This window comes from Drosophila erecta, unplaced genomic scaffold (genome assembly GCF_003286155.1).
Source record: "Drosophila erecta strain 14021-0224.00,06,07 unplaced genomic scaffold, DereRS2 tig00000126-arrow-pilon, whole genome shotgun sequence".
Taxonomy (NCBI): domain Eukaryota; kingdom Metazoa; phylum Arthropoda; class Insecta; order Diptera; family Drosophilidae; genus Drosophila; species Drosophila erecta.
The window spans coordinates 10,460,287-10,470,000 of record NW_020825209.1 but is presented as its reverse complement, the minus strand read 5'-3'; the positions used below and the strand labels follow the sequence as shown (position 1 = coordinate 10,470,000).

The window sequence follows — 9,714 nt, the reverse complement described above, 5'->3', positions numbered from 1 at the left end:
GCTGTCGTCCTGCTGCCACCGCCAGGATCAGCTCCGACCAGCAAAACAATAAAAAATGATTGCACAAAATAATAAAATAGCGGCTGAGGACGGAGTTGCCGGCGTAGCTGGAACAGGCCAAAAGGGAGCTCTTCTCGGCGCTTCTCATAAATTGAAATGAGTGAGAGCCATCGTCATAGGATGGATGCCGGCAATTCGGAGCATAGTTATAATTTCACGATATGTGTTGTAAGAGTCATAAATATCCAAGCTTGAGATGGTTTCTTCAAGAATATTGCTGGATTCTTCGAAAGTTACATAAATATCATATTGCATGGATAAAATAGAATGCTCATTAAATATATTCATATTTTTTGGCCTGCCTGGACATGCTGGAGTTGGTTCCCACCCATGGACAGACACATGCTTCCTCAATAACTCTGGGGGCCATCTGGGGATTCAGGGTGGGGCAATCAACTAGTCGGGCCGGCCAGAGCGCAGTCGAAGTCCTGAGACGAACGTATCAGCGGCACTTCATCTTGATTGACATGCGCATTGAGAGCGTTGACATAATGATGGACAGACCTGATCGCCGGCTGCGTTGCTTGATCTGGCCGCTGGATCCGGACCGGATTGAAACAGTCGGAATCCTTAGGCCCAAAACTGGGAGTTGGGTACTGGCAGCTGGGAGCTGGGAGCTGGGGAGTCGGCGCTTGCAGCTTGGCCACATCAACCGATATGCGTAATGAGAGGAGCCGGTATACCGATAGCGGTGATTGCGGCCTTTAAGATTTTCCACAATATCAATTTTCATTGTTTCGAGGGTCCGGAGTCCGCCTTACCTCGGCTTTGTCACTCACGATCTGTTCTCGATCGGTGCGATCTGCACTATCTGCGATGACATAAATAGACGCCAATTAAATGGGCCCTTTGATGGGACACGTTTTATGCGGTCTTTACACTTGCGAAAGCTGTGTCGCATTCTTTCGAGCTCTTTGCATGTTCTGGTAATCACTGTGCACTGCCATCCGCGTAGTGACGAAGCGCACCATGGGATACACGAAGAAGTGAAAATCTGCTGTAGAACTTAAGCTCGAAACCTTTGTTGCTTTTGCCAGGTTTGTAAAAATGGAAGAAAAAAGTGCTTCTGAGCTTTCTGTCTTTTATATCGAGAACCGGAATTGAGGCAGCCACAAAGTAACAGCGAAACGGAAATAATTTTACAATAAATTATATCAAAACGAGTCGCACACCCACAGCCACGAAAATATGACGCAGAAAGTTATCGGCAGTGGGTGGGAAAGGGATGGGCAGAGCGGCCAGGACGAGAGCGGGACAGAACCAGTTTCTTGAAACTTTGCGAGACATAACGGCGTCTGCCAAAAAGGAAACAGACACAGTCCGACAACACTGCAACATCGGGCAAACAGCCACATTTGTGGGCGGCAAAAAGAAAGGGGGCGTGGCGGGCCAAATGAATCGGAGGGCGAAGGTCCTCGATAACTTTTGTGGCGACAATTTCTCCGACTTCTCATGCCCTATCTCAAAGCGGTATTTCAACATTGATATATTTTACTTGAGGTTTAATTTAATTTCAATATGCTAGGAAATACACTTTACATTAGTATATTTAAGGGATAAAATGAACTTATTTAACACCGTAACACTGTAAGTTCAGCTTACGTTTTAGACCATTTATAATTTTGAATGCAGAAATGAATGGTTTTCCTTGTTCCTTTATGTTGCCATCGGTTTTAAATGAAATTGCAAATAAATATTTAACACGTTTAAGGTTGGAGAGTAGTCAGGCCTCAGTCCTTAGTGTATTTGGTTTGTGTTTGAGACAGACAACCGAATTTTTTGCCTTGCTTATTTCCGTCCTGTTTTTGTGGCATTCGGCGGCCTAAAATGCTGAGACCTGTCGAAAACTTTTTCATCGACTTGCCGAAATTGTGAGTGGGTGCCAGCCAAGGTAAGAGTTTGCTCGCTTATCGCCAGTCAACTCGCAAGTGACTACTTGTTTTTATTTTATTTTCGCTTAACGTATTGAAAATCGAATTTGAAATGCGGGGAGCATCTAAAGGAAGGATCTAAAGGTTAGGTTACCACAGCCAGTTTATTTTCCTTATTTTGGGGAATTAGAAAGAGATACATTTCGGATTCTTTACAGTTGTCACGAATTGGAAAGGGAAAGAACCGACTGATCTATAAATAAAAATGACGAACCACTGAAAGTTCCGTATGAATGGAACTCGAAACAGCCGTTAACACGACTACTTATGCGATAGGAAACTTCCCAACAGTGGGTTCCAACCAACTATGAGATGTATCTATATATTGACGAACTGTAGAGTTGCGCATAAAAAGATATACTGTGATCGCAGTCGGTAGGATTCGAACCTACGCTCCCAGAGGGAATCTGATTTCTAGTCAGACGCCTTAACCGCTCGGCCACGACTGCTTGACGAGAGGGTGGCGAAAATAGCTTCTCAAGAGGCGAAAGATAGTTGGGTCGCAGATACTATCTGATGGATACCTTTGTAGGCTATTTAAGTGCGGCAGTTGTTCAGCTTTTGCTATTCTTCAGAACATTTTTGGTTTATTTCTGTTCGCTTTATAAAACCACAGATTTTTTACGAATTTGTGTGAAGATTTTATGATGTGTATCTACCATTTTTTGACCTAAATTTAACTTTTTACCTTGCAGTATGTTTTTTTAGCACTCAAATGTTGAAATAAACTTTCTCGCTCTGGAATATCTATTTCTAATCTATTTGTTTGCCATTCAAGTGGGTTCGCAGGCCCCCTCTGCTCCCCCTTCAGCTGCCATTCGATGTCTGGTGCTTTGGCAGATTTTCTTATTGCGTGCTCTTAATGACACGGCTCCAATTAAAGCGGCGCACATTGTCAAAACAGCCGCCAACGAATTGAAATCAAGACGGGGCTCCACAGCAACAGCAACAACAACAAAAGGCAAAAACAACAGACCTCAACGAACTCGGGCAAGTTGAAAGCTTCAATTTACCACCCATTGTGCCTTATGGCAACTCTGGCAGATCTTTGGCAGACCCAAAGACAGAAAGGAGACCACGGCGCATGCGACCCGTTCCTGTTTTTACTTTTGATCGCCGCCCTCTGCACGTGTCCCCCCCCCCCCCCCCAAAATCTGCCCCAAATATGCAAAAAGAGAGAGAGACGAGCACCTGTTGCACGTTCCTGGGGGGATTAAGCTATAGGGATTGATACACTACTGAAATTGAAATACTCACTTCAGCCGAGCTGTACTCCCATTTTAAAACTTTCTAAGCACATAACTTTAAACAAAATTGTCTGAATCAGATTATTTAATTGGTAACTTCCCGTTAATTTAATTCGTATACCACATATTTTTGGCAAGTGTATTAGGGAGTAGAGAGTTGGTGGCGCGTGGGTTAAGCAAATTTCTTGATTTACTTTTGGTGGTGGCCAGTTGACAGGCGACGCGAAGCCCGAAAACACCAGAAACACCAAAGTCCCGAGGCTTCAAAGCGGAGACACTGCGGTTCCCCTTGATCTGGAGTTGGATGCGGATTGGGGGTATGAAATGGGAATGGGAGTGGGAATGGGAGATCTGTTTATGGACTATATGGGGTTTCCCCTCTGTTACAAATTTTACAGCTAAGCAAATCGCTGGAATTAATTGCCGGCGATAAGCAGGTGCCCCTTCAACATTCAATTAAGTTGTTGCCGTTGCCGGTTGCCGTGCTGCAGGTGCAAGATGGTAGCCCTAATCCCTTTTTCCTTTTTTTTTGGCCGGAGGAGGTGCGAAATCCACGGCGCACGGCAGCCGAAAAATGCCAAACGCGCCAGCGAGGCTCCCTTGTGGATTTCGCATCCGTTACCCGGCTGCCCATCATCCATATGCACATCCCCATAAATCGAGCAGCGAGCAGGGGCCCTCATGCACTTTGGCCCTAAAATCCAGGACTGTAAAACTGGCAGCTGCCCCTTGCCACTGAGGTAGTCGTATTACCGGCATATCGCCCAGGGGCCACGCAATTTATGGATGCGATTAGGTCGATGGGGGAACACGCGTTCCCTCCATTCGGCACTATCCATCGCGTTGTGTTCTTAGCATTAACCCCGCTCCAGATATCATCATCATCATCATTCGCGGCAAATACCAGGTCATTCCCCTCGTTATTACATCAGTTTTTTGTCAGCATAAATCGATTTATTGGGCTCCACTTCTTGCCCCTAAATTGTTGACTTTTCAGCATTCATTTGTGTTAACTCGCTTCGATTAAAATTGTTGATATTGATACGGTCGGTTCAACTTAAACGATGATTTATCGTTGACATTATATAAAAAGTGTAGGTTGCCACCTGTCAGCAAATATGATAGCATTTAATGCTTTAGAAACCTGCCTATTTCATTTGTTACTTTACATGTTTTTTCTTCAGTTGGATTATATTGCATTTTGTACTAGAAATCGTCTATCAATTTCCCCAATCTTTAAGAACCATGATCCTTTCTCTTTTCACGTACTTAACTTTCTTATTTCGCAACCAAACTGCCTTATCTAATTTGCATTTGCTTATCTAATCTTTTGCTTAATTCGTGCTTCATTTTATCACCCGGCTGGTCTAGCAAATCATCCTTCGCGATTCTTCGCCCACAGGTTGCGATAGCACTTTCCTTCCACTTTTCTAGGCTTTTTTCCCGATTTTGCACATTACCCCCGGCTGATGATCTATTTATTCGAGGCATCGACTGCCAGAATGTCAAATGCACGCAACACCAGCCAAATGCCATTAGCTTCTACCGGAGTATCGCCCACTTTCCGCTGGCCAGCTTCATTCGGCCTTTCTCTTTCTCTATGTGTATATCCTTCCCTGTCGCCGCTGTTGTCGCTGTTGTCGCTGTCTCTTTCTCTGTCCCCATCTACCGTCTCTTTCACGCGCTGCATGGCCCATTACGCTGTCCATTTGAGTGGTCATTATAGTAAATTTGATTTGGACTTGGCTGCCTTGCTCAAGCTGAAACACTTTGAACACTTGGCCGGCTGCATCAGCACTGAAAAAAATCAACACTTGCTCATCGTTATTAAAGTGTAATACAATATTTTTTAGAATTTACTTTTACCTGTGCTTTTGACACCACCTGTACGTCTTCAGCAGCATTTTGGAGCACATTTCTCGCAGTGTAGGGCAGCCTGTGCCACATCATCAATAGCCGAGTGACACAGCTGGAGCGACGAGGGGTGGGGGGCGGCTTTGAGGGGGGGCAGCTGAAATATCGAACACGTAGTTAATCAATCCATTGGTGGTCCGAAAACACGACGCGCCAGCAATTACTGTTAACTGGATTGGTTGCTCTTACCATTCCGCAGCTTGCTGCACGCACTTTTAACCAGGGGGCAGATCCGAGGGGCGGTGGGGGGGCGAGTGGAATAGCCAACTGCCGACTGACAACGTGGGCGGCAACAACATCTCGCACAGTTGGCAACATTCTACTTTGCAATTCTTCCGAAGATTTCCTCCCCGTTCTGCCGCAGCTGTTGTACGTGCAATTAAAACGGTTTCTGGGCCACATTTCATCGATGGCCAACGATTTCTGCTTAATTACACTGTCATTACAAGTTAAAGGCTTTGAACAGGGGCGAAAGCTAAATGCAGGGAAGTAGGGTGTAGGTCTAAGAATGATAAATGCACTACAGAACTTGATAAACACAAGGTGATGCCTCAAAATGAAGAGATTACCGAGCTCCGCATTTCTGCCCAATCAATGACTATTCTGCAGAGACATCAATTTAGTTGCAGTCGAAAAGTGTGATTACGTGACAGTTAATTCTTCTGCAGCTATTGCCACATAGCTTTGAAATTGCCCAGCGATTAGATTAGTTATGCTTGGCCAGGCCAAGTCGGGGATTCCGCTTTCGATCCGAGAGGCGGCGGCTTGAAAAGGAAAGTGGGCGTGGCCAGCTGCAAGGTGTAATTGCCAAGGGGTTGTGGGGGGTAGGGGTGCGGTTGAATGCCACATGGGAGGGGGGTAAACTTTGCATACACACTCGCAGCCAAGAGGCCTTTGCCTGCTTTGTTGTCGCGTTTCGCATAATTACGCGCAAAGCTCAGTTCTAGACTTAATTAAAATTATTAATACCAGGGGCGTGGCAAGGGGGCTTGGAGGGGGGCGGCCGCGGAGGTGCGCGGAAAATGCGTTCAGGCGGCCGGAACTAATAATGCCGTGCATGCAAAACGGTCGCTGGTGGTTCCCTGTGGCCAATTTCCACCGGCCATTCCGTTGGCGATGACAGCGTGAGACGAGCCGTGATGCACTGAAAAAAAAAATGGGTCTTGGGAAAATGCCAAAGATCACAGCTGCTGATATAGAAACGAGCAGGTTTTTGATTTTAGATCAAAGGAGGTAAGTAAAAGTGGATGTTTATGTACCAACTAAGGGAAATTAAAAAATTTTATTTTAATTGCAGATGAGTTTGAGTACTGAGTAACTCCAAGCCTCTGCCATCTTCAAACCTTTCTGCTCAGTTCCTCCAAGAGCATCGCATGAAGAGATGTTCTTTTGGCGATGTTGCAAGCTGCAAGTTGCGAGTTGGCCGGGTTGCAGGTTGCAGGTTGCAACCGGCAATCAGCACGCAATTGCGAAATGTTTTGCCTAATAGAATCCCATGTGTGCATCGCTCGCATGCAAATTGCGAACAATTATTCGAAGCGGCAGCGCCAAATAGGAAATACTTTAATGGACAACAATTTAACATTTTCATATTTGCGCGCACCGAGGGGACTGGTGGGCAGTTGGGCTACATATTTTTTAATAGAAATAATTGCAGGCAGAAGAGCACATGGAAAGTGGCCAAGATTCGCACCTGGCCACTTGGCTAGCAGGCACTCAAATATATTATATGGCCCAGATCGCGTCGAGATGTTCGCACTTCGTAATTTGTGGCTGTGTCGCGCCATAAATTTGATGCCCAATTATTGAAATTGCATTAGATGTGCGTAATTGCCCCGAGTCCGACGAAAAAAGCGGAAAGTATCGCGAAATGGGCCTACTACATCGAGTTGGCTTGTCCAATTAACACTTATGTCATCAGGATGGCTCGAAAGCGGGATTTTCGCCTTGCTTACAGCCCGGTAATTGGCCTATTTTGCGCCAATATTTCGAGTGGGCGTGGCCCACACTCGCCGCTGAATGGAATGCGTTTTCCAGCTGCCAAGTTAGCCGCAATTTTCCTCTAAACGGACGTGTTGTGCGCTGTTTACAAGTTCTTATGAATAGAGCTCAGAAGAAAATGCACTTAAGACAATTTTGAACAGCGCTTTGGTTGTGCTGATGAAGAACCAGTCAATAGTTCAATAACTATAGAATTATACACCAAATTAGTTCGGGCTTAAAACTGAAGTACTGCTAGTTCAACGCCTCGACGTCAGGTGGCGTTGTTGCAGGCTTCCGCCTTGAAAGAAAAGATCTCGAGCTTGTTTATTCATTAGGTTCTGCGGAAAAACGTGTTTAATTTGTGACAAAACGAAGCGAAATCTCCCGACTACGTTGGCCCGCGGAGCTACTGACTCATATCAGTATCGGTGGCATCTGGGCCTGGAGCTCCGTGGAGAAGACCCGGCCTCCAGTGGGTTTTATCCACGGCGGGGCAATAAAAATTTATGAAGCCAGGAGCAGCTGAGGGGCAGGGCTGCAGCTTAACCCGTTAAAGGCCAATGATTGTAATGGCAAATATTCACTATTTACCTAAGGAACTTGCCTTGTTTGCAACGCAATTATATTTGTAAATGCAATTCAGTAATTATTTAGTAATGAACATTTTAATACGGTTTTCATTGTGCTAAACTCTCTCAATTCTGCATTAAATGCACGCAAAATATAATATTAATCAAATAATATAATAGTATTTAAAGTATTATTGCTATTTATAGCTATATTATAGTATTTATGCTATAATAATGGGTTAATTCTGGTTGGGGGCGTTTTCGGGAACTCATCGATGGTGCGTACAACTGCGTCAACTGCTGCTGCTGCTGTTAAATTAATAAGAACCGGGCATGCATTGGGAACTCGTTTCTCAACTAGGCTCCAGCCCCCCGCCTCCCCTTCCCCCGCCACCAAAAGGGGTTCAGATCGGCGCCCCTGGTTTGAGCCTGATTCGAGTGAGCCTTGGCAGATGTCACGACGCGCATTGTCAAACAAGCCCGAAAAAAATGCAAGCAGGCGAACAACAAAAGCAACTGACTTCAAAAATACAACGAAAGTAAAGAACCTCAAACACACACACACACACACACACACACACTAACAGCTGAAAAACAAACGCAAAGTTGGCAACATTTTTTCGCTTGGCAGCCACCAAATTGTAACATAAATAGACTGGCAAAAGTTAGTTAGTGCAGTTGTGGTGCACTGCAAGAAAAAGTTCCTTCGTTCTCAAGAAGAATCATCTTTAATAGTTATCCCTCAGGGTTTTTAGTTTACATTTGTAATAAATCATGAGACCTCATTTAAGTTAAATACCTATTTAAGTAGACTTTCTTTTGCGCAGTGCACAAACACACACTTCTAGGCAGCAGGAATAGTGGCAGTTGGTTAGGGGAGAAGGGAAGGCGGTGGGGGAGGGGGCAGTGTCCACCAAATGCTGCTGCACATGCGCAACTGCAACAGCAACTGCAACAACAGAAACTGCAACGTCAACGAGAAAAGTTCAACATGGCTTGTCGGTCTTTGTGGCGACCATGAAAAACGTGACATTTTTATGTTGCAAACTTTAAATCTTTCATATCAGAAAATGAAATGTTGCAATGCAATTGACTGCAACAGCAGTGGCAACAACAATGTTGGCATTTCCCGCAACAACAACAACCATTCGTGTGCACATGGCTCCCCGTTCTTGGCCATCTTATTGTTTTGTTTGATTGCAACTTTTTGTGTGCTGGTGGTTTTGCATTCTGCCCGAGCATCATTCGAATTAAGTTAACAGAAGACAATTGCCAGTACTTTCCATCTCACTTGCAAGGGGTTTTTGTAGAAGTACATATACTTAAAATATGGCAAGAATTCATAATAACGGGCTTTTGCAAGAATTCCATCTTTTTTAATTCAGTATTTAACATCATTTGGCAACCAATCTTCACAGAGATAAACGAATGCCTGTTTTGAATAGCTTTTTGATAATGCTAACTATTCCAAAATTTTTGCGAACTAATTTTTCGCATTTTTTGCGAAAAAGTTGCATCGAAAATTGCAAAAAATGGCAAAAAATTTAATTCTTATTTTTAAACACAGTTCGATTGGGAATTCAATTACGAGCTCAACGAGGTATGACATTCCATATTCAGGTAATTATTTTAAAAGTTTTGGCCAAAAAACGATTACTTTGTGTCGAAAAATCGGAAAAACCACTTTTGGCCCATATTCGATATTTTCAGTGGGAATTTTAATCATAACTTCGATAAAAATGATCAAAAATATGAAGGAATAACAGTTTTGAGCAGCAGTTTACCAGCGCTAACCATCCCCATCACTTTTTAATTGAATAAAGAAAATTTTATTTTTGGCCTAATTTTCACATTTTTTGCCATCGAAATTTGCAAAAAATGGCAAAAAAAAAGAATTTTTATTTTTGAATGCAGTTTGATTGGAAATTCAATTACGAATTCAACGAGGTATGACATTCTATATTTGGAGCATTATTTCGAATGTTCTGGTCAAAATACTGATAATTATTT

At 43.9% G+C, this 9,714-nt stretch overlaps 1 non-coding gene across 1 annotated transcript; it reads right to left on the bottom strand.

Annotated features, from left to right (window-relative positions):
- Window positions 1-2,358: 2,358 nt before the first annotated feature.
- On the bottom strand, window positions 2,359-2,440 carry Trnas-aga. Its single transcript has one exon. It is a non-coding gene; the product is annotated as a tRNA-Ser (tRNA).
- Window positions 2,441-9,714: the final 7,274 nt, after the last annotated feature.